The sequence below is a fragment of the Canis lupus genome, chromosome 26 (assembly GCF_048164855.1).
Source record: "Canis lupus baileyi chromosome 26, mCanLup2.hap1, whole genome shotgun sequence".
Taxonomy (NCBI): domain Eukaryota; kingdom Metazoa; phylum Chordata; class Mammalia; order Carnivora; family Canidae; genus Canis; species Canis lupus.
In genome coordinates, this window is record NC_132863.1 from 1,154,664 (window position 1) to 1,180,727 (window position 26,064).

A 26,064-nucleotide genomic window follows, 5' to 3' on the forward strand; every position below is an offset into this window, starting at 1 on the left:
GGGACATTAGTACCAATGTTCCTATTATTATGTGAAGGATTCTTCCCTGAGATTCTTCCCCTATTTCAACTGAGACTGAAACACTTTGAACTCTTTGGAAGTCAAATGTCAAGGAAATAAATGTTATACATTGCTAATTTTAAATGCACTTGCAATATGGTGTCTATTGTACTAGAAGTATTTTTATCTGATTTTTGCTATTTATTATCCTTTACTGCTTTTCAGGTTGAGGAGGCATTATACGTGTTCAATTTTCAAATTAAATCCTATTTTTTAGAAAGAAAACAAAGATTTATAAGGAAATTGGGAAGATAGTACAGAGAATTCTCATGCACTTACGCTCAGTTTCCCCAATAATCGATATCTTATATCAGTACGGTACAAATATTAGCTAATGAATCAATATTAAAATTTTCGCAATAACCAGAGACCATACTTTATTCAGATTTCCTTAGTTTTTGCTAAATCACCATCCCTTATACCACACTCCATTTGTCCTCATGTTTTCTTAGGCTCCTCTGGATTGTAGCAGTCTCTCAGCCTTTCCTTGTTGTTGTTGAACTGGAACACGTTGAGAAGTAGAGTATTTTGTAAAATTTCCCTCAGTTGGGACATATCTGTTGTTTATCTCATGATTGAACTGTTTTTGTGGATTATATACAGAGATATAATGCCATTTTTATTATATCATATAAAGGATAGATACTATCAACATGATTTATCAGTCCTGGTATTGATCTGATCATCTTGCTGAGGTAGTGTTTGTCAGGTTTCTCCGTAGTAATGTGATTCTTTATTATTATTATTATTATTATTATTATTAAGTTTTTCATAATATATTTTGTAGAAGAAGTTATTATTTTCATTGCACACCTAAGAGTGGGAAGCTATGCTCAGGAACTTGAGGGTGGAATGTCTGCACAAATTGTTTGAAAATCTTCTACATGGGAGATTTCTTTTCCCTCTGGGTTTGTTTGTTTCTTTTTGAAAGATGATATTTATTCATTTCAGAGAGAGAGGAGTGAAAAACATGTGCTAGAGGGGCAGAGGGTGAGGGAGAAGCAGGTTCCCTGCTGAAGAGGGAGCCTTCCTTGGGACCTGGATCATGATCTGATCCTAAGGCAGAAGCTTAACTAACTGAGCCACACAGGTGCCACTCTTTCTTTCTTTCTTTCTTTCTTTCTTTCTTTCTTTCTTTCTTTCTTTCTTTCTTTCTTTCTTTCTTCCTTTCTTCCTTCCTTCCTTCCTACCTTCCTTCCTTCCTTCCTTCCTTCCTTCCTTTCTTTCTTTCTCTTTCTTTCTTTCTTTCTTTCTTTCTTTCTTTCTTTCTTTCTTTCTTTCTTTCTTTCTTTCTTTCTTTCTTTTTCTTTCCTTAAAAATAAATTTACTTTTTATTGGTGTTCAATTTGCCAACATACAGAATAACACCCAGTAGTGCTCATCGCGTCAAGTGCCCCCCTCAGTGCCCGTCACACATTCACCCCCACCCCCGCCCTCCTCCCCTTATATCACCCTTAGTTCATTTCCCAGAGTTAGGAGTCTTTATGTTCTGTCTCCCTTTCTGATATTTCCCACACATTTCTTCTCCCTTCCCCTATATTCCCTTTCACTATTATCTATATTCCCCAAGTGAATGAGAACATACAATATTTGTCTTTCTCTGATTCACTTACTTCACTCAGCATAATACCTTCCAGTTCCATCCATGTTGAAGGAAAAGGTGGTTATTTGTCGTTTCTAATGGCTGAGCAAGCCCACCTTTCCTCTGTCTTCATCTTGGGAGTCTCCCATGATATGAATGTTATTGTTTTAATAAGTGGCTGAGTTCCGAAATCTGCCTCTATGGTCCATAACCTTCCTTGTTTTTAATGCTTCCACTTGGTAATGCATCTCAGTTATAGCATTTTTAACATTGGCCTGACTAGATTTTAATTCTTTTATTTACAGTAAGGGATTCTCTAGTTTTCTTCTGTGCTCTTTTTCCAGCCCAGATGCTATCTTTATAATCATTGTTTTAAACTGTAGTTAGACATCATATATTTGTATTGATGGACTTCCTGGTTGTGAGTATTACCTCATATTATTTTATGGAGGTGAATTTCTCCATCTCATTATTTTTTCCAGAAAAGAAAGACGGAAGGAAAAGAAAAACCAAGAAAAACAATAACAACTGCCCTCCCCAAAAAAAACTACCAGATTATTTTTGTCTGGTTGTTAAAAGATTCTAAATACCAAAATAAGAAACACAATTAAAGTACCATGAAAATAAGGGATCCCTGGGTGGCGCAGCGGTTTGGCGCCTGCCTTTGGCCCAGGGCGCGATCCTGGAGACCCCGGATCGAATCCCACGTCAGGCTCCCGGTGCATGGAGCCTGCTTCTCCCTCTGCCTGTGTCTCTGCCTCTCTCTCTCTCTCTCTCTCACTGTGTGCCTATCATAAATAAATAAAAAAAAAAATTAAAAAAAAATAAAAGACTATGCTTTAAAAAAAAAAAAAAAAAAGTACCATGAAAATAAAAATAAGAAATGTATAAGGTACATACATAAAAATTAAAATAAGGCAATTTATAAAATAGAATCAAAGAAAATACATGAAAATAAAGCACAAAGTACAAAGGAAGCTAGACCCTACTTTCCAAGCAGAGCTGAAGCTCTGCAACCTCTGTGGTCTGACACCTTGGTGGCAGCGAGTGGTCTGTGCAGGGTCTGGGGATTGGCCATGGCGCTGATTGTCAGGTGCACATCTGCCTGTGAGATGCATCTGCGGGGTCTGAGGCGGGGTGGGCGTCAGCGCGTCTGACCTCCAGTGGGTGGCGCTGTGCTCCTCCCAGAGACCCGGTCCAGATGGGCGGGATGTGGGTGGGGTCTCTGGGTCCTCTGGCTCTGGGGCTTAGCATACTGCCCCCCAGTTTGCAGGGGTCTCCACAGAAGATCCCTCAAGTCCCCGGGTCTCCGCCATTTCTCTCAGAATCCTGCGTTCACTCTACAGGCGTCCGAGTTTCTTTTGGTTTTCTTTTTTTATCTCAGACTGTCGTGCCCAAGATTGTGAATCTGAGAAACCTCCGAGAAGCCAACAATGATGCAAACACACGAGGGTTTATTTACCACCTTGAGCTTGTGTCCAAGTGTACCCAACAAGCAGAGCATGGACTTGGACCCTGAGGTGGGTTTTAGCTTAGTTTTAAGGGCTGGTCTCGGGGACCTCCAGAAGGGCTAGAGCAATTCCTCAAGTTCTGTTTACATTTTGATATGGGGCCTTCAAGGGATTGAGCTCTGTTTTCATTCTAATAGGGGCTTCCTGCCCTTGGCCTGGGCTAAGTTTTGATTCAATTGTGGGGCTTTCAAGGATATTAAGCTGTAAACAGCAAAGGTTCCACACCTGGAAGGGGGACGTCACACTGTCCCTATATGCTGAAGATGCAGAACTAGAAACAGGAATCCCCAGAGCCTCCACCAAAACCTGTTAGAACTAAGGAGTGAGTTCAGTAAAGTCATGGGACACAAACTGACCCTACAGAGCAGAGTAGCCTTGCTCTGTACCGACAATGAGCACTCAGGAAGGAAATGACGGATGTGACTCCCTTCTCAGGAGCATCAAGGAGAATAAATAATGAGACTGAACCAAAGGAGCACAAGACTTGTGCACTGAGCCATACCAGGCTCTGGGAGGCCGTCCTGGGCTCGTGGGGTGGGAGCCTCATCTTGTGAAAATGTCCGCAGTTCCTGAAGCCACCCTCAGTTTCAATGTCATTCCTATCAAAATCATGGTGGCAGACCTTAGAAATAGGAAAAAAAAACCCATAACATCCATCTTCCTCAACAAATAACCCCTGACAGCAAACCAGTATTGGAGAAGCAGGACAGAGTGAGACGCAGCACTTTCCTATTTCCCCTGTTATGCCCCCACCCCTCCAGCGACCCTCAGTTCATTTCATATCATTAAGAGTCTGTATTTCCTGCATCTGTTTTGATCTTATTTGTTTCTCCTTCCCTTCACTGATGTTCATCTGCTTTGCTTCTTTAATTCTACCTGTGAATGACACCACACGGTCATTCTCTTTCCCGAGTGACTTACTTCACTTAACATTTTCCCTTGAGTTCTATCCACAACATTGCAAATGGCAAGATTTCCTTCTCTTTGATAGCTGAGTACCATTCCTCTCTCTATGACCATCATCTATCTCCCATCCTCTTTATCCATCATCTGCCACAGGGCACCGAGTCTCCTCCCACAGTGTGGCTACTGTAGACCCAGCTGCAGTGGACATTGGGGTGCAGGTGTCCCAAGTCTCACTGCATCTGTATCTTCGGAGTGAGCTCCAGGCCGTTCACCTGCTGGTCACAGGGCGGCTCTATTTGTAACTTCCTGAGGGGCCTCCACACTGTTTCCAGGGCAGCTGCACGAACCCACGGTCCCGCCCACAGTGGAAGAGGGTTGAGTGAGTTTTGCAGGACGTGGTAAAAGTCTGGTCCACATTTCATTTTGCAACCCGTGGGCTCCAATTCCTTGTCCTTAAGTATTTCTGGGGAAGCAGGGTGTTGGGCTCCTTTTCAGTGAGATGTTTCCGAAACTAACAGGCCCCAGCTGGAGCCTGAAAGGAGGCAGGTGGGGCCCATGTAGCACCCGCTGCCTCCTGCACTGCCTCCTGCACAGCCTCCTGCAGTGCCTGAGTGTCCCACAGGGTGCGCCCAAGCCAGGCCCCTCCCATGGGGCAGGCATGTGCAGTAGGCCTCCTCTGCCTGCATTAACAGGAGCCAGCCTGTGCTGGGGAGGCCTGAGGGGGACGTGGGGACGCATCTACGCTGATGAGCTGCAGCCTCCACAGGACCCTCAGGAAGTCTTCAGGGGGAAATTGGGTCGCGTTCATGCTGACAGGAGCCCCAGTCTCCTCAGGACCCGCGGTGAGGCTTTAGGAAGATGTGGGCCTGTATCCACCCTGACAGGAGCCCCTGGGCTGCCTCAGGACCAGCGGGGAGTCTTCAAGAAGATGTGGGCCCACGTCCACACTGACAGGAGCCCTGAGCCACCTCAGGACCCGCGGGGAGGTTTCAGAAAATTGTGGGCCCGCATCTTCGCTGACAGGAGCCCCTCAGCAGCCTCAAGACCCACGGGGAGGCTTCAGGAAGATATGGGCCCGCATCCACGCTGACAGGAGCCCCTGAGCCACCTCAGGACCTGCGGGGAGGCTTCAGGAAGATGTGGTGCGACATCCACTCTGGCAGGAGCTCCCAGACCCCTCAGGACATAAGTTGAGGCTTCTGGAAGCTGGGGGCCGCATTCATGGTTACAGGAGCCCTGGCCTCCTCAGAACCCTTGGTGACACTTCGGGAGGACTTGGGGCCACATCGACACAATAGGACGGTGACTTCCTCAGGACCCCCGGTGTAGACTTGGGGAAATGTGGGGATGCGACCATGGGGACAGAAGACCCCAGCCTTGTCAGGGCCTGTGTTGAGGCCTAAGAAAGATGTGGGTGCCGCATCCACACTGACAGGATTCTCCAGCCTTCTCAGAACCCACTGTGAAGGTTTGGGAAGATTATGTGCCACATCCATGCTGACAGGAGCCCCAAGCCTCCTCAGGTCTTATGGTGAGGCTTGAGGAAAATGTGGGGCCACGTCAACCCTGACAGGAACCCCATCCTCCTCAGGACCAGCACTTTGGCTTCAGGACATATGGGGCTGCGTCTATGCTGACAAGAGCCCACAGCCCCCTCAGGACTCACGGTGAGTTTTCTAGGGGACGTGGGGTCATGTCCAGGCTGACAGGAGCCCCCAGCTTCCTGAGGACCTGCTGTGAGGCTTCCAGAGGATGTGAGACATAGTCCACAATGACAGGAGACCCGGCGTCCTCAGGACCTGCTGACTATGACTCAAGAACACGTTGGGCCATGTCCACACTCACAGGAGCCCGGCTCGCTTGGACTACCTGGAGGACTCTGGAGGAGCCATTGGGGGCCACGTCTACATCAGAAGGGACTCCTCAGAACCACAGGGTAAGTGAAAGGATAGAAGGAATGGTAGGGTTAGGGGAGGGGAGGCAGTTGGTGGTTAGCCTTAAGTTATATGTTAGGTGTTAGTGATTATGCTTATGGTTACAGATTAGAAGTTAGGTGAGGCAAAAGGGTAATGGTCAGTATTTAACAGTTAGGATGGGGGTTAGGGTAAGGGACAGGATTTACTGTTAGGGTTAGGGTTAGGCTCTAGGGTTTAGGGCAGGAGGTTAGGAGTTGGGGTTAGGGTGATGGTTAGAGTTAGGGTTGGGTTTAGGTTTGCAGTTAGGGTTACGGGTTGGGGAGTGAGTTAGGGTCAGGGTTTAGTGTGAGGGGTTAGGGTTATAGTTAGGGCTAGGTTTTGAATTAGGGCGAGTGTTAGGGTTGGGATAGGGGTTAGGACTAGGGTTAGGGTTATTGCTTGGTTAGGGTTAGGGACAGGTCCGGGTCAGGGTCAGGGTACGGTTTTGGAACAGGGTAAGAGATACGTTTTGGGAGTGGGCTAGGGGTTAGTTTTAGGGTATGGGTTAGGGTAAAGTTTGGCGTATGAGATAGGATTAGTATTAAAGGGTTAGGGTTAGGGTACAGGTTAAGGTCAGGAATAGGATTTGAGTACATTAAGTTAAGTTTAGGTTTAGAGGTTAGGGTTAGGGTTAGATTTAAGGTAGGGGTCAGGGTTAAGGGTTTAGAATAGGTTTAGGAGTTAGGTTGAGGTTTGGCAGGTAGGTTCAGTGAATGTGTTTTGGTCTTGGGGTTTGTGTTTGGTTTTCGATTAGTGATGGGTCTTATTTAAGGATTAGGTTAACATTAGGATTAAGTGTAGGGTTAGGGTTATGTCTGTGAATGGTTAGAGTTTGGGTCTTGGCATGTGCCTGCACTGGGACTCCTAGTATCTTGGGCAGTTTAGTTTTATGCACTCTATTTAGGTTTTGGGTTCAAAGATAGCTTGACTCCACCAAGTCAGTGGCCTCCCCAGAGAATCAAAATCCAGGCTTCTGCTGGGGTCAGAAAAGACATGGCAGGCTTCTCCGGAGCTGAGCTAAGGAGGGGATTTGTGGCTCTAAAGACTTTATTTGGATTTTTCAGTTGCCTTTCTGATTTTATCTCTAGTGCATACATGTTTCATCAATACTACCTATTATTATTTTAGTTTTACTTGAATTCCTGTTTGTATACACAGAATGATATAGTTTCAGGTTTACCACATAGTGATTCAACCCTTGGATACAACGCCTGGTACTGGCCACAGGTGCCCTCCACTATCCCCAATCCCTGATTCCCCATCCCCATCACCTTCCTCTGGTATTTATTAGTTTATTCTCTGTGGTTAAGAGTGTGTTTTTTTGTTTGCTTCTCTCATCTCCCCTCTGCCCCTTTGCCAGTTTGTCTGGTTTCTTAAAATTTACATGTGAATGCAATTGTATGGTATTTGGTATCTTTGTCTGACTGAGTTCATTAAGCATAAGTCCTTTCCACTTCTCCCACGTCATTGTAAATGGCTTCATTTCATCGCTTCTGATGACCCAGTGATGTCGCAGTGGGTATATTTACCACATCGTCTCTGCCCATTCATCAGTCGATGGACATCTGGGCTGTATCCACAGTTTGGCTGTTGTTGATAACGCTGCTACAAACAATGGGCTGTTTGTCCCACTTGGAATCTACTAAACGACTTTTGTATCCTTGGGGTAAATACCTAGCTCTGCAATTTTGGAATCGTAGGGTAGCTCTATTTTTAACTTCTTTTTAAAATTTTTTTTATGATAGTCACAGAGAGAGAGGCAGAGACACAGGCAGAGGGAGAAGCAGGCTCCGTGTACTGTTAGTCCGACATGGGATTCGATCCTGGGTCTCCAGGATTGTGACATGGGCCAAAGGCAGGTGCCAAACCCCTGTACCACCCAGGGATCCCCTATTTTTAACTTCTCGAGGACCCCCCACAGTGTTTTCCACAGTGGCTGCACCTGTTCGCATGCCCACCAGGAGTGTAAGGGGGCTTCCTCATCTCTATAGCCTCAACAACACCTGTTGTTTCTTCTGTTGTTAATTTTAGCCATTCTGATGGCTGTCAGGTGACATCTTATTGTGGTTTTCATTTGCATTTCCCTGATGATGGGTGACGCTGAGTGTCTTTCGATGTCTGGTGGCCATCTGGATGTCTTGTCAGAGACAAAGTCCATTAATTTCTTCTGCCCATCTGCAGTTGGATAATTTGTGTTTAGGATGCTGAGATATATATTTGCTTTACGTATTTTGCATACTAACTGTATATTGGATGTGTTGTTTACAAATATCTCCTTTCATTTTGTATGTTGCCTTTTAGCGTTGGTTGTTTCTTTCACTTTGCAGAAGCTTTTGAATTTGACGAAGTCCCAATAGTATTTTTGCTTTTGTTTCCCTCAACTCCGAGGCATATCTAGAAAGAAGATCCAATGGCCAATGTCAAAGACGTTGTTGCCTATCTTTTCTTCTTTGTATGGTTTTAGGCCTCACATTTAGGTCTTTCATGCATTTTGAATTTATTTTTTATATATATGGTGTAAGAAAGTGGTCCAATTTCATTCTTCTGCATGTGGCTGCCTGATTTTCCCAACACCATTTGTTCTTATCCTGGGGTCAGGGTTAGGGTTTGTTGAAGAGACTGTCTTTGTGCCATTGGATGTTCCTTGCTGCCTTGTTGTCGATTAATGGATCATAGAGTTACAGGTTTGTATCTTGTTTCGGCATTCCATTCTATTCTATTGATCTAAGCATCTCTTGTTGGGAGATTCTTGATTCCTGATTCAATTTCGTTGCTGGTTATCTATCTGTTCAAGTTTCTTACTTCTTCCTTTTTCATTTTTGCTATGTTATATATTTCCAGGAATTGATCTATTTCTTCCAGGTTCTAGGTTGCTGGCATATAATTTTTCATAATGTTCTCTTATAAACGTTTGTATTTCTCTAGTTTTGGTTGTTATTTCTCTTATCTCATTTGTGATTTTATTTAGGTCCTTTCTCATCTTTTTTTTTTTTAAAGATTTTTTTTTATTTATGGTAGTCACAGAGAGAGAGAGAGAGAGAGAGGCAGAGACACAGGCAGAGGGAGAAGCAGGCTCCATGCACCGGGAGCCCGATGTGGGATTCGATCCCGGGTCTCCAGGATCGCGCCCTGGGCCAAAGGCAGGCGTCAAACCACTGCGCCACCCAGGGATCCCCTTTCTCATCTTTTTATCTTTTTTCTTTTTTAAAGATTTTATTTATGTATTCATGCAAGACACAGAGAGGCAGGGGTATAGGCAGGGGTAAAATGAGGCTCCATGCAGGGAGCCTGATATGGGACATGATTCCCCAGGACCCCGGGATCATGACCTGAGCCAAAGCAGATGCTCAACCACTGAGGCACCCAGGTGCCTTTCTGATTGAATTCCTTTGCTTGTAATGGGTCTACTCACATTTTCTATTTCTTCCTGTTTCAGTTTTGCTCGTTTGCACATTTCTAGGGATCTCTCCAATTCTTCCTGGTCTCCCAGTTTGTTTGCGTATAATCTTTCATAGTATCCCTTATAATTGTCTTATTTTCTGGTGTTGATTGTGATCACTCTTCTCTCTTTTGTGATTTTATTTATTTAGTTCTTTTCTGTTTTCTTGTTGATAAGGCTGGTTAGGGCTTGATCCATTTTCTTAGTTATTTTGAAGAACCAGTTCTTAGTTTCATTATTCCATTCTACTGTTTTGTTGTTTCTGTATTGTTTATTTCTGCTCTCATCTTTATTTTTCCCTTCTTCTGTAGGCTTTAGGCTTTGTTTCCTATTCCTTTTCCAGCTCCTTTAGGTGTAGTGTTGGGTTGTGTATTGGAGTCTTCTTGTTTCTTGAGGTAGGCCTGTATTGCTATCTACTTCCCTCTAAGGACTGTCTTTGCTACATCCTAGAGGTTTGAAGAAACATGTTTTCATTTTCATTTGTTTTAAATTTCCTGTTTAATTTCCTGGTTGCTCTATTCCTTCTCTAGTAGGATGATCATAATCTCCATGAATTTTTGGATTGTCCAAATTTTTTCTTACTGTCGAATTCGAGTTTCATAGCCTCATGGTCCGAAAATGTACTGGTGTGATACCATCCTTCTTGTACCTGTTGAGGGCTGATTTGTGGTCCATGATATAATCTATTCTGGAGAGTTTCCCATGTGCACTTGAAAGGAATGTGTATTCTGCTTTCGGAAGAAATGTTCAGACTATATCTGTTGAGTCCCTGTGGTCCAGTGTGTCAAGGCTATTGTTCCCCTGTTGATTATCTGCATAGACGATCAGTCCATTGCCATAAGTGGGTGTTAAAATCCCCTGTCATTGTATTATTATAAGTGTGTTCCTGTACGTTTGTTGTTAATTGGTTTCTATATTTCGGTACTCCCATGTTGGCAGCATAAATATGTAGTTGTTTGATCTTTTTTTAAAAATAATTTTATTTTTTATTTGTGTTCAATTGACCAACATACAAAATAACACGCAGTGCTCATCCTGTCAAGTGTCCCCCTCAGTGCCCGTCACCCATTCACCCCCACCCCCCTCTCTCCTCCCCTTCCAACAACCCTAGTTCTTTTCCCAGAGTTAGGAGTCTTTATGATCTCTCTCCTTTTCTGATATTTCCCAAACGTTTCTTCTCCATTCCCTTATATTCCCTTTCAGTATTCTTTATATTCTCCAAAGGAATGAGAACATACACTGTTTGTCCTTCACCGACTGACTTACTTCACTCAGCATAATACCCTTCAGTTCCATTCACGTTGAAGCAAATGTTGGGTATTTGTCGTTTCTAATGTCTCAGTAATATTCCATTATATACATAAGTCACATCTTCTTTATCCATTCATTTTTTGATGGACACCGAGGCTCCTGCCACAGTTGGCTATTGTGGACATTCTGCTATAAACATCAGCGTTCAGGTGTCCCGGCGTTTCATTGCATCTGAATCTTTGGGGTAAATCCCCAACAGTGCAATTGCTGAGTCGTCAGGCAGCTTTATTTTTAACTCTTTGAGGAATCTCCACACAGTTTGCCAGAGTGACTGCACCAGTTCACATTCCCACCAGCAGTGTAAGAGTCTTCCCTTTTCTCCGCATCCTCTCCAACATTTGTGGTTTCCTGCCTTGTTAATTTTCCCCATTCTCACTGGTGTGAGGTGGTATCTCATTGTGGTTTTGATTTGTATATCCCTAAGAGCAAGTGATGCAGACCATGTTTTCATGTGCATGTTGGCCATGTCAAAGTCTTCCTCTGTGAGATTTCTCTTCATGTCTTTGCCCATTTCATGATTGGATTGTTTGTATCTTTGGTGTTGATTTTAAGAATTTCTTTATAGATCTTGGAAACTAGCCCTTTATCTAAAACGTCTTTTGCATATATCTTCTCCCATGCTGTAGGTTGTCTTTTAGTTTTGTTGACTGTATCCTTTGCTGTGCAAAAGCTTCTTATCTTGATGTAGTCACAATAGTTCATTTTTGCTTTTGTTTCTTTTGCCTTCATGGATGTACCTTGCAAGAAGTTGCTGTGGCCAAGTTTAAAACGGGTGTTGCCTGTGTTCTCCTCTATGATTTTGATGGACTCTTGCCTCACATTTAGATCTTTCATCCATTTTGAGTTTATCTTTGTTTATGGTGAAAGAGAGTGGTCTAGTTTCATTCTTCTGAAGGTGGATGTCCAATTGTCCAGCACCATCTATTGAAGAGACTGTCTTTCTTCCAATGGATAGTCTTTCCTCCTTTATTGAATATTTCTTGACCATAAAGTTCAAGGTCTACTTCTGGGATCTCTATTCTGTTCCATTGATCTATGTGTGTTTTTGTGCCAGTACGACACTGTCTTGATGACCACAGCTTTGTAGTACAACCTGAAATCTGGCATGTGATGCCCCCAGATATGGTTTTCTTTTTAAAAATTCCCCTGGCTTGGGATCCCTGGGTGGCACAGCGGTTTGGCGCCTGCCTTTGGCCCAGGGCGCGATCCTGGAGACCCGGTTTCAAGTCCCACATAGGGCTCTCTGTGCATGGAGCCTGCTTCTCTCTTTGCCTGTGTCTTTGCTTCTCTCTCTCTCCATGTGTGACTATCGTAAATAAATAAAAATTAAAAATAAAATAAAATAAACTTCCCCTGGCTTTTCGGGGTCTTTTCTGATTCCACACAAATCTTAAAATAATTTGTTCTAACTCTCTGAAGAAAGTCCATGGTACTTTGATAGGGATTGCATTAAACGTGTACATTGCCTGGGTAACATTGACATTTTCACAATATTAATTCTGCCAATCCATGAGCATGTAATATTTTCCATCTCTTTGTGTCTTCCTCAATTTCTTTCAGAAGTTTTCTATATTTTTTAGGTATAGATCATTTATCTCCTTGGTTAGGTTTAATCCTAGGTATCTTATGCTTTTGGGTGCAATTGTAAATGAAATTGACTCCTTAATTTCTCTTTTTTCAGTCTCATTGTTAGTATCTAGAAATGCCATTGATTTCTGGGCATTGATTTTGTATCCTGCCTTGCTACCAAATTGCTGTATGAGTTCTAGCAATCTTCACGGGGAGGGTTTTGGGTTTTCTAGGTAGAGTATCATGTCATTGGCGAAGAGGGAGAGTTTGACTTCTTCTTTGCCAATTTGAATGCCTTTAATGTCTTTTTGTTGTCTGATTGCTGAGGCTAGGACTTCCAATACTATGTTGAATAGCACTGGTGAGAGTGGACATCCCTGTCTTGTTCCTGATCTTAGGGGAAAGGCTCCCAGTGCTGCCCAATTGAGAATGATATTTGCTGTGGGCTTTTCCTACATGGCTTTTAAGATGTCGAGGATTGTTCCCTCTATCCCTACCCTCTGAAGTGTTTTGATCAGGAATGGATGCTCTATTTTGTCAAATGCTTTCTCTGCATCTAATGAGAGGATCATATGGTTCTTGGTTTTTCTCTTGCTGATATAATGAATCACATTGATTGTTTTATGAGTGTTGAACCAGCCTTGTGTCCCGGGGATAAATCCTACTTGGTCATGGTGAATAATATTCTTAATGTATTGTTGGATCCTATTGGCTTTATCTTGTTGAGAATTTTTGCATCCATGTTCATCAGGGATATTGGTCTGTATTCTCCTTTTTGGTGGGGTCTTTGTCTGGTTTTGGAATTAAGGTGATGCTGGCTTCATAGAACGAATTTGGAAGTACTCCATCTCTTTCTATCTTTCCAAACAGCTTTAGTAGGATAGGTATAGTTTCTTCTTTAAACGTTTGATAGATTTCCCCTGGGAAGCCATCTGGTCCTGGCCTTTTGTGACTTGGGAGTTTTTTGATGACTGCTTCAATTTCCTCCCTGGGTATTGGCCTGTTTAGGTTTTCTATTTCTTCTTGTTCTAGTTTTGGTAGTTTGTGGCTTTCCAGGAATGCCTCCATTTCTTCTAGATTGCCTAATTTATTTCCATATAGCTGTTCATAATATGTTTTTAAAATCGTTTGTATTTCCTTGGTGTTGGTAGTGGTCTCTCCTTTCTCATTCATGATTTTATTTTATTTTTTTTCATTCATGATTTTATTAATTTGAGTTTTCTCTCTCTTTTAATAAGACAGGCTAATGGTTTATGTATGTTATTAATTCTTTCAAAGAACCAACTCCTGGTTTTGTTGATCTGTTCCACATTTCTTGTGGTCTCAATTTCCTTGAGGTCTGCTCAAATTTTAATTAAATCTCTTATTCTCTTGAGCGTAGGATCTAGCTGCTGTTTTTTTCTCTAGCTCCATTATGAGTAAGGTTAGCTTTTGTATTTGAGTTCTTTCCAGTTTTTGAATGGATGCTTGTATTGTGATGTATTTCCCTCTTAGGACTGCTTTTGCTGCATGCAAAAGATTTTGAACGTTTGTATCTTCATTCCAATTAGTTTCCATGAATCTTTTTAATTCTTCCTCAATTTCCTGGTTGACCCTTTCATCTTTTAGCAGGATGGTCCTTAACCTCCATGTGTTTGAAGTCCTTCCAAACTTCTTGTTGTGATTTAGTTCTACTTTCAAGGCATTATGGTCTGAGAATATGCAGGGGATGATCTGAATCTTTTGGTATCGGTTCAGACCCTATTTGTGACCCAGCATGTGGTCTATTCAGGAGAAAGTTCCATGTGTACTTGGGAAGAATGTTTATTCAGTTCAGTTTAGATATAAAGTTCTGTAGATATCTGTGAAATCTATCTGCTCCAGTGTATCATTGTAAGCTCTCATTTCTTTGGAGATGTTGTGCTTAGAAGACCTATCGAGGGTAGAAAGACCTAGATTGATGTCACCAGTATTTCTTCACTTTCGTTATTAATTTGTTTAAATATTTGGTAGCTCCGATATTTGGGGAGTATATATTGAGGATTGTTAAGTCCTCTTGTTGGATAGATCCTTTAAGTATGATTTAGTGTCCATCTTCATCTCTCACTATAGTCTTCGGGGTAAATTTTAGTTTTTCTGATATAAGGATGGCTACCCCTGCTTTCTTTTGAGGACCATTTGAAAGGTAAATTGTTCTCCAACCCATTATTTTCAAATTGTAGGTGTCCTTCTGTCTAATATGAGTCTCTTGAGGGAGGAAATAGTTGGGTCCTGCTTTTTTATCCAGTCTGAAACCCTGCGCCTTTGAGGGGGTTATTAAGGCCGTTCACGTTCAGAGTTACTATCAACAGATATGAGTTTAGTGTCATCATGATATCTATTCAGTCCTTGTTTTGTGGATTGTTCCACTGAACTTCTTTTTAAAGGGGAATTTTAAGAGTCCCCCTTAAAATTTCTTGCAGAGCTGGTTTGGAGTTCACATATTCTTTCAGTTCCTGCCTGTCTTGGAAGCTCTTTATCTCTCCTTCCATTTTGAATGAGAGCCTTGCTGGATAAAGTATTCTTGGTTGCATGTTCTTCTCATGGAGGACCCTGAATATATCCGGCCAGCCCTTTCTGGCCTGCCAGGTTTCTATGGAGACGTCTGCTGTTATCCTAATGCTCCTCCCCATAAAGGTCAGGATTTTCTTGTCTCTTGCTGCTTTAAGGATCTTCTCTTTATCTTTGGAATTTGCAAGCTTCACTAATAAATGTCGAGGTGTTGGACGGTTTTTATTGATTTTAGGGGGGGGCGATCTCTCTATTTCCTGGATCTGAATGCCTGTTTCCCTTCCCAGATTAGGGAAGTTTTCAGCTAGGAGTTGTTCAAATACATATTCTGGCCCTCTATCCCTTTTGGCGCCATCTGGAACCGCATTTACACATAGGTTTTTCTTCCTCAGACTGTCGTTTATTTCCGTTAATCTGTCTTCCTGGTCTTTTAATTGTCTGTCTCTTTTTTCCTCAGTTTCCCTCTTTGCCATCAACTCGTCTTTTATGTCACTCACTCGTTCTTCCACCTCGTTAACCATCATCTTTAGGACTTCTGGTTTCTATTGCATCTCATTCAATTGACTTTTAAATTTTGGCCTGATTGGATCTAAATTCTGCAGTCATGAAGTCTCTTGAGTCCTTTATGTTTTTTTCTAGAGCCACCAGTAGCTGTATAATAGTGCTTCTGAATTTGTTTTCTGACGTTGAATTGTAATCCTGATTTGTAACTCTGTTGGAGAGAGGACTGTTTCTTTCTTTTGGGGTGAGCTTTTCTTTGTAGTCATTTTGCTCAAAGCAGAGTGGCCAGAAACAAGTGTATTGGGAATAAGAGAAAAAGAGAGGATAGAAAAAAGGAAAGAGAAGAGAAAAAGAAAAAAGGAAAAAGGACTAAAAAAAGCAAAAAAAGAGAATAAAAGGAGAAAGAAAAAGAAAGAACGGGAGAGAAAAAGGGTGGGGGAAGCAATCAGAAATAAATAAAACATGGGGGAGTATCTTCTGATTCTGTATACTTTAAGTCCCTTGACTTCCCCTGGAACTTGTCCGTCTAGATGGTCTTCTGGGGGAGGGGTCTGTTGTGCTGATCTTCAGGTGTTAGCCCTTGGGAGAGCTCCTCTCCCCCTGCCAGGTGAAGCGCTCAATGAGGGTAGTTTACCCCATGAAGCCCAAGGAGAAACAACCCCAGTGGCAGTGGCCAGGTCTAAAAACTGGTATTCAGCCCCCACAGTAACTCCAGAACAGTCCATCTGCAGGGCCTGGAGGCTCCAGGGTGAGGCTGCTGATCTGCTGAGCTCTTGGCAGGAGCGTCATTGCTGTCCTGGGCCCTCCGGGCCTCTGCCTGTCCTGGGCCCTCCGGGCCTCTGCCTGTCCTGGGGGAGGCCGAATCCTGGGCTGTGTCATGACGCTCTGTGCTCCGGGGCCTGTGCTGTTGGATTCTCGCTCCCAGCCATGCAGCCACCTCTCCACGGAGCTGCCGCCCTAGCCCCTCTGAGCTGCTGTAGGAGCTGCGCAGCCCCCTCACATGGAGCCTCTTCCTCTGCCCTAGGTGCCGCCACCTAGCTGCTCCCAGGGACCCGCAGCCCCCTCCACACACAGCCGCCACCTGAGCCCCTCAGAACTGCTCCTGAGGCAATGCATGTGCCCTGCAGCCCTTAGGGAGCTCGGTTCACTCTCTTGGGTGTGCAGGTGTCTGTTAGTTTCCCATGGACCCCGAGGGTATCCCCACCCTCCTGGAGTCCTGCTCTGAATCCCTGCGGGCGCCATTCCACCCTGGAAGATTGGTGCAGCTCCTGCATCTCTGGGACAGAGCTCTCCTGACCGGGGGGCATTCGCCCTGGCCTTAGCCCGGCTCCTCGGGGCCTCTCCCCCTAGGATGCCTTTTGTTTCTTTACTCCTTTTTTGGTCTTCCTACCTTGATAGAAGCGCGAACTTTTCTCTCTGTAGCATTCCAGCTGATATATGTTTAAATCTCAGGTCGGGGGATCCCTGGGTGGCGCAGCGGTTTGGCGCCTGCCTTTGGCCCAGGGCGCGATCCTGGAGACCCGGGATCGAATCCCACGTCGGGCTCCCGGTGCATGGAGCCTGCTTCTCCCTCTGCCTGTGTCTCTGCCTCTCTCTCTCTGTATGACTATCATAAATAAATAAAAAATATATATATAAAAAAAATAAATCTCAGGTCGAATTCCTAGATTTTCAGGATGATTTGAAGGTTATCTAGGTAATTTCGTGGAGACAGGTGACTTGGGGACTCTTCTCTTCCGCCATCTTGCCCTTCTTCCTGTATGTTGCCTTTTAGGTTTGGTTGTTTCCTTCACTGTGCAGAAGCTTTTCAATTTGATGAAGTCCCAATAGCATTTTTGCTTTTGTTTCCCTCACCTCAGAGGCATATCTAGAAACAAGATCCAATGGCCTATGTCATAGATGTTGCTGCCTATCTTTTCTTCTTTGTATGGTTTCAGGTCTCACATTTAGGTCTTTCATCGATTTTGAATTTATTTTTTATATATATGGTATAAGAAAGTGGTCCAGTTTGATTCTTCTGCATGTGGCTGCCTGGTTTTCCCAACACCATTTGTTCTTATCCTGGGGTCAGGTTTAGGGTTTCTTGAAGAGACTGTCTTTGTGCCATTGGATATTCCTTCCTGCCTTGTTGTCCATTAATGGATCATAGATACATGTTTGTATCTTGTTTTGGCTTTCCATTCTGTTCTATTGATCTAAGCATCTCTTGTTGGGAGATCCCTGATTGCTGATTCAATTTCTTTGCTGGTTATCGGTCTTTTCAAGTTTCTTATTTATTTATTTTTAATTTTTGCTATGTTATATATTTCTAGGAATTGATCTATTTCTTCCAGGTTCTAGGTTGCTGGCATATAATTTTTCATCATATTCTCTTATTATCGTTTGTATTTCTCTAGTGTTGGTTGTTATTTCTCTTTTCTCATTTGTGATTTTATTTCAGTAATTTCTCATCTTTTTATCTTTTCTCTTTTTAAAATATTTTATTTATATATTCATGAGAGACTCAGAGAGGCAGAGGTATAGGCAGAGGGAAAATGAGGCTCCATGCGGGGAGCCTGATGTGGGACTTGATTCCCCAGGACCCCGGGATCATGACCTGTGCCAAAGCAGATGCTCAACCACTGAGGCACCCAGGTGCCTTGCTGATTCAATTCCTCTGCTAGTTATGGGTCTGTTCACATTTTCTATTTTTTCCTATTTCAGTTTTTCTCTTTTGCACATTTCTAGGGATTTGTCCATTTATTCCAGGTCTCCCAGTTTGTTAATATATATTCTTTCATAGTATTCCCTTATAATTGTCTTATTTTTCTGGTGTTGATTGTGATCACTCTTCTCTCATTTGTGATTTTATTTATTTAGGTCTTTTCTCTTTTCTCATTTGTAAGGCTGGATAAGGCTTGATTCCATTTATTAATTATTTTGAAGAACCAGCTCTTAGTTTCGTTATTCCATTCTACTGTTTTTTTAATTTCTGTATTGTTTATTTCTGCTCTCATCTTTATTTTTCCCTCTTCTGTAGGCTTTAGGCTTTGTTTGCTATTCCTTTTCCAGCTCCTTTAGGTGTAGGGATAGGTTGTGTATTAGAGACTTCTTCTTTCTTGAGGTAGGCCTGTATTGCTATGTACTTCCCTCTTTGGACTGGCCTTTCTACATCCCAGTGGTTTGGGGAAACATGTTTTCATTTTCATTTGTTTTAAATTTCCTCTTTAATTTCCTGTTTGCTCCATTCATTCTCTAGTAGGATGTTCATAATCTTCACGTATTATTGGATTGTCCAAATTTTTTCTTACTGTTGACTTCGAGTTTCATAGAGTCGTGGTCTGAAAAGGTACAGGGTGTGATATCAACCTTCTTGTTCCTGTTGTACCTGTTGAGGGCTGATTTGTGGCCCATGATATGATCTGTTCTGGAGAATGTCCCATGTTCACTTGAAAGGAATGTGTATTCTTCTTTAGGAAGAAATGTCCAGACTATATCTGTTGATTCCCTGTGGTCCAGTGTGTCAAGGCTATTTTTCCCCTGTTGATTTTGTGCATAGACAATTAGTCCATTTCCATAAGTGGGTGTTGAAATCCCCTGTCAGTGTATTATTATCAGTGTGTTCCTGTATGTTTGTTGTTAATTGGTTTCCATATTTAGGTACTGCCATGTTGGCAGCATAAATATTTAGTTCTTTGATCCTGATAGAGAGTCTTTTTAATTATGAAATAATGTCCTTCTTCATCTCTTCTTACAGTATTTATTCTTTCTTTTTTGAGATTTAAATATTTTATTTATTTATTTTTGAGAGATACAAAGAGAAGCAGAGGCAGAAACATAGGCAGAAGGAGAGACAGGCTCCCCAAAGGGATGCCAATATGGGACTCAATCCTGGGATCCCAGGATCACACCCTGAGCCGAAGGCAGATGCTCAAGCACTGAGCCACAAGGTGTCCCCCAGGGTTTGGTTTCAAATCTAGTTAGTCTGATATAAGTATGGGTTCTCCAGCTTTCTTTTCATAACCATTAGCGTGATAGATGATTTTCCATCCCCTGACTTTCAATCTCCTGGTTTCTATAGGTCTAACGTGAGCATCTAGTAGGCAGCATACTGATGGATCTTGTTCTTTTAATAACGATTTTATATTTGAGAGCATGAGAGAGAGAGAGAGAGAGAGAGAGAGGCAGAAAATTAGGCAGAGAGAGAAGCATGCTCCCCACTACTAGCACACTATGGGACTCAATCCCAGACTCCAGGATCACACCCGGAGTCAAAGGCAGAGGCTCAACACCTGAGCCACCCAGGCATCCCAGATCCTGTTTTTTAAGGCACTCTGATACCCTCTATCTTTTGATTGGAGCATTTAGTCTATCAGCATTCAGAGTGATTATTGAAAGATATGAACTTACTGCCTTTGTGTTACCGGTAGAGTTGGTGTTTCCAGTGACGTTCTCTGGTCCTTTCTAGTTTTTTGCTTTTGGTCTCTTTTTTTCCCCCACTAGAAGAGTCCCTCTTAAAATTCCTTATTGGATTGGTTAAGTGGTCATGAACTCCTTTATATTTTGCCTGTCTGGGAAATCTTTATATCTCCTTCTATCCTGAATGACACCCTTGCTGAAGAAAGAATTTATAAAAATTAGACTCTTATAAAAAGAAATTTAAAAACATAAAATAAATTTTTGGTGTTATGATTGAAGAAAATGGCATTTAGGAGGAAAACCAGAAGCTGAAAGGGAGGAGGACAGATTTCACCCTCCGTAGCCTTCACAGGGACCTGGTGTCCTTTCCTAGGAGGGCCCCCCCTCCATAGGATGCTTCCTGCTCCTCTGCCCTCCTTGTTGGAACCCAGCAGGCACATCTCTGTACCTCTGACACCTCTGTCGTCGTGGTTTATAACATCTTCCATGTATCCTTTTGGGGACCACAGCGTCGTGTATGGAATCATCTGGCTGCTGTTTGACATTGGGGGGATTCTGATTTTTGTTGGTTTTGGGGTGTGTGTGTGTCTATCACATGCAACTATCACGTGCAGCTCTCGGATCCTCCGGCTGGGTCACCCAAATGCCAAAATGGTGGGCACATCATTTCTGGTGCTGGAGCTGGGTGGCTACTGGGGTCTCCTACCGACCCTGTGCTGGCTCATGCAATGACTTTCCACTGGAGTATCTGCTGAGATGGAAGTTCCGGCTTGACCACATTCCTAGGTCCTGCAGTGGGTCCTGCCAAGCACCATGTGCTTCTCTTCTCCCTGATGTCTCTCCAGCAGGGAGCCAGACCTCAGGGCCGCTCTGGGGGGTGCTCCTGAGGAGGCGGGTGCACATGGAGGGGAGCCCTGGGGCTGCCTGTGTGTGGGAGTCGGGGTGGGGACGGGGATGGGGTTCCTCAGACCCTGTGCTGCCTGGCCTTCAGGCTGAGTCCCATCCTCACCGAGCTCCTACTCACTCGAGCAAGGAGGGTGCCCTCCACACGGTGGTGTGAGAGATCCAGCACCATAAGGTGTGCACGCTGAGTCCACCTGGTGCAGGTGGCCCAGGTGCATGAGCTGCAAGTGTGGGACCCAGGAAATTTAACAAAAATCTCCTACCCCTGAGCAAGCAGAGCAGGACTGATTCCATTTTGTGCTACACCCGCCAACTCCCCTATGACCCCCTCATCACCTGATTATGGCTTAAGGTGCTGCCCCACCCTAGTCAGATTGCTGGGCACACCCTAATCAGAAATCAGCTCATAACAGTGAACCCCGCTTTGTGCCCACCAAATCTGTGCGCCGATTCTGACCAAAGTAATAGACCAGCTCAAGTGGATACTATATGGTAGGGTGCAATTCAATCGGCCACCTGCGTGTGAACTGACATGACTGTGCAAATTTCTGCATATCCCATGGTCCACTGGCCCCTATAAAGCTGATATGCCTCTTAGTCTCAGGGTCCAAGTCCCTGCTCCGCTGTGTCGGGTGCACTTGGACACAAGCTCCAGTTTGTAAAGAAAGCCTTGGGAGTTTGCATCGGTGTTGGCTCCTCAGTGGTTTCTCGGTTTCACAATCTTGGGCACAACACAAGGGACTACTGTCCTGACATCCCTTCTAGGGCCATGCTGACTGCCCTGCAGGCCCTCTCTGCCCCAGGCTCACAGGCAAGGGGATGTGGGGAGGGGAGGAAGTGCCCCGTACCTGGCCAGCCACGACCTCCTGGACAGAGGGAGCACAGACATCCGGGTCGCTTTGCACAGACCCTGGTGACATGAGGCTTCTTGGCTGTCACTCTGTCCCAGGCCCTCCTGGCTCGTGGGGCACAGCCTGAGTCCCAGTAAAGTCTGTCAGGTCCTGAACCCGGCATCTGGCCACCTGTGGAAGGCACGTGGGGACGTCAGCTGGGTGTTCCTGGTGGCGCGCCTGCAGGGGCTGGTGGGGCCAAGGTGATACCCCCTCCTCCTCTCTTGGTGTCTTTCCATGCCCCGTGAACAGTGTTCTGGGAGACACAGAAACGGGCTGGCTGTGCATTTTCGTACCACAACACTTTATTGACTTTCTACAGTAAACAGGCTCAGAGTCGAGGGTGCACACCTTCCCCTGGGGAGGGAGACCTTTCTGTCCTTTAGGGGAGGGCAAGAATGACATGTGTTGGGGGGCGGGTGCTGGAGTCCCCCACCTGGGAGCAGATGTGGACTCTGGGTGGGGGCGTGTGTCCTGAGATTTCAGTCTGAGAGACAGTTCAGAGGACAGCAGAGCTGACCTGGACCTGCACCTCATGGGCTTATGTGCTGGGCCCCGCAGGGCAGCTGGACCCCGGCCTCGGGATCCCTGGGGCCCCAGCACCTGGAGGAGCCTGCCTCCTTGTGTGGGTGCGGGCGGGGCCCACCATCCTACCCCAGGGCCCAGGAGTCAACATCCAGCTGTGAGAGGGCTCCCTCAGTCCGGGGCCAGAATTCAGGGCTGGCCAGGGCCATGTGGGTTGGATCCCATTAGTCTTTGTGTTGGGCCTAGGGTGAGGGCTCAAATCACCCCAGCCCTCACAGAGCCCAGGGCCAGGCCAGTCCAGATCCCCATGAGTTAAGGGCTGGTGTCCTGTGCAGGGTGTGCCGCCCTCAATGAGGGACAGTGGGCGGAGGCAGGGCACAGTGGGTTCTCTGCACCACTCACCTGCACCCACCCTGTTGGGGGCTCCCTGTCTTCCCTCCTCCCTGCAACCCATGGGTACTCTATGGGACACCCGGGCTTCTGATGGGATCAGGGTATCCAGAGAACCCCAGGGAGGCTGAGCATGTCCCACAGGGGGCACCTGCACTGGGTCCTTGCTGGGGGTCAATGGTGTGGTGGTAGATGGTGTGGGGGCAGGGGTATGATGGTGGTGGAGAGTGGGGAATGGTGTAGGGGTGATGGAGTTGGGGTATGGTGTGAGTGGGAATTGTGTGGGGCTGCGTGGTTTTGTCGGGGATGGAGTCTGTGGGATGCCATTGGGGATGATGATGTAGGCAGATGGAGTGGGAGTGGGGAATGATGGGTATGTCGTGGGGGGCCTGTGGAAAAAGGGCATCTCCTTCCTCTAAGATGCACAAGGAGACATCTACAGTTAAAGGCGACTAGTCTGGGGTTTGCAGTGACACCTGCCCCTGGGGCACCGTGTGGTCAGTGCAGGGCCCTGGCTGGACTGGGGGCGTTATCTGGGGGTCATTATACTATGTATGTTTTCAAATTGCAAATTGTCTCAAATGAAATGCAAAGAATTTAGAAATATATAAAGCACCGAGAGTGGGTGTCACCCTGACCCGTCCGACCCTCATGGGATCAATGTGTGTCCTGCTCCAGCCGCAGCCATGCTGCCTGGCCCCCAGGTCCGGTTCCTGCTCCCCACGACCCCCACCCCATCCCCTGCTTCTCAAGCGGCCGTCCCTCTCCCCTTTGGCATTCAGCTCCCATGGCAACCCCTGGAGGCCCCATCCTACTGGCCTCCTCATCCCCGAGGCACTGGGAGTGTGGGCACTGGAGTCATCCCCAGCATCCTACCATGGAACAGTGTGTTGTTGGCTGCTATTGCTCCCCCCGGCCTCAGAAACCCGTTTTCCCTACCCAGAAGGCCCCGGGCCTCCCTCGGGGCCCTGAAGCCCCCTGGCCCAGCAGCCTCACCCGACCCCCTAGCCATCCCAAAATACGGTGTGGCTGCCGAATGTCCTGTTGACGTCCAAGTCTACCTGGGTGATGTCCCTGGCGGAGACCAGGACCTCCTCCTTCATTTCCTGTGGGAAAACTGGGGAGGAGGAGTAGGCGTCAGGGACACAGACCCCCACCTGTCACGAGCTGCCATGCTGGGCAGGGAGCCCTGGGGCCACAATGGGAGTGTGTCCTGCCGAAACCTCCTTCCTTCCCCTGGGAGCCCGGGCATGGCGGGTGTTCCCACCATGCCCGTAGGACCTGTGTGAGGGCCTGTGCCCAGCTGTTGTGGGCGAGGAGGTGACTGAGGGTCAGCCTGGGTGGGAGGGGATAAGGGTTCAGCCCAGGTGGGAGGGGACATGGGGATGTTGTGCCCAAGATTACAAATCCGAGAAACCACTATGGAGCTGACACTGATGCAAACAGACAAGGGTTAATTTCCAAACTCGAGCCTGCGTCCAAGTACACCCGACACAGCGGAGCAGGGACTTGGACCACGAGGTGGGTTTTTGCTTAGTTTTAAGGGCTTGTATCGGGAACCTCCAGAAGGGCTGGAGTAATTCCTCAAGTTCTGTTTACATTTTGATATGGGGCCTTCAAAGGCATTGACCTCTGTTCCCATTATAATAGGCCCCTCCATCCCTTGGCGTGGGCTCAGTTCTTATTCTATTGTGGGGGTTTCTAGGACATGAAGCTGTAAACTTTTGTTTTTTTCCTGTAACTGAAGTAATGTAAATTTCATCTCTTCTTCACAGGGGCCTGGGATGGCTGGACGTGTTCGAATGCTGAACTTAAAGCGGAAAGGCCTTCATTTTCTCAGCCTCCTTGCATCCCATCCCATCCTATCTAGCTCCTTTCCCCTTCCCCGGACCTCCTGAGAGAGCAATTGCAAATGACCTCAGTGTGGCAGCGTGTGTTGGACAGGACCAGGGATTTGGGATCAGGAAGACCTGGGTTGCGTGCACCCCGGCTGTGCAGCGGGATTCGATGCTGCAGACTCTTATTCCCTAAGGCTATCTTGACAACTGACTTTTACATAGAAAAGCTGTCCTTTATGTTTAAAAGATGAGGAGTGAGTCAAAGCCTTTTTTCTCTGCCCATCTGATTGCTCAGATTCCAATCTGAGATGTATTTCCTGTTAATAAGGATAATTTACTATCCATAGTACTATGGTTAAAATATTCTGACACAAGTAATTCAGAGGGATGAGGGTTTCTCGTCTCTTTCTTCCCAGCTCAGTCACTCCTCAGGAAATGCATCTTTATGGATTTGGAAAGAACTGAGAGACATTATTACCAATGGTCCTATTATTATGTGAAGGATTCTTCCCTGAGATTCTTCCCCTGTTTCAACTGACACTGAAACACTGAACTCTTTTGAAGACAAAAGTCAAGGAAATAATTGTTATGCATTGCTAATTTTAATTGCACTTGCAATATGGTGTCTATTATACTAAAAGTATTTTTATCTGATTTTTGCTATTTATTATCCGTTCCTGCTTTTGAGGTTAGGGAGGCATTATACGTGTTCATAAGTGTTTTTATTTCCTTCTGATCTAAAATTTTTACTTTGTTTCCATCAAAGGAACTCTTTAAGAATAAGGCAACAGTTAATTAAACTATTCTTAAAATGTCTTCACACTTGGAGCCTGATTCATTTAAGTCAATTTTCAAAATAAATCTTATTTATTAGGAAAAAAACAAAGATATATAGGGAAATTGAGAAGATAGTACAGAGCATTCACATGCACTTGCACTCAATTTCTCCAATTATTGATATCTTATATTAGTACAGTACAAATGTTAGCTAATGAATCAATATTAAAATAGTCGCATTAACCAAAGACCATACTTTATTCAGATTTCCTTAGTTTTTGCTAAGTTACCACCCCTCATATGACATTCCATTTGTCCTCCTGTTTTCTTAGGCTCCTCTGGATTGTGACAGTCTTTCAGCCTTTCCTTGTTGTTGCACTGGAACACTTTGAGAAGTAGAGTATTTTGTAAAATTTCCTTCAGTTGGGACATGTCTGTTGTTTATCTCATGATTGAATTGTTTTTGTGGATTTTATGCAGAGATATACTGTCATTTTTATTATATCATATAAAGGATAGATACTATCAACATGATTTATCATTTTTGGTATTGATCTGATCATCTTGCTGAGGTAGTGTTTGTCATCTTTCTCCATAGTTAAGTGATTCTTTTCATTATTATTAATTATTGTTATCATCATCATGTTATTTTGTCTTTCATAATATATTTTGTAGAAGGAAGTTACTATGTGTATTCCACACGTAAGAGTGGGAAGCTATGCTCATCAACATGAGAGTGGAATGTCTGCACAAATTGTTTGAAATTCTTCTACAAGGGAGATTTCTCTTCCTTGTGGGTTTCTTTTTTTTTTGTTTCTTTTTCAAAGATGTTTATTTATTTGAGAGAGAGAAGAGAGAAAAAGCATGAGTGAGAGAAGCAGAGGGAGAGGGAGAAGCAGGTACCCTGCTGAAAACGGAGCCTTCCTTGCGACCTGGATCATGATCTGACTTAAGGTAGAAGCTTAACTGACTGAGCCACC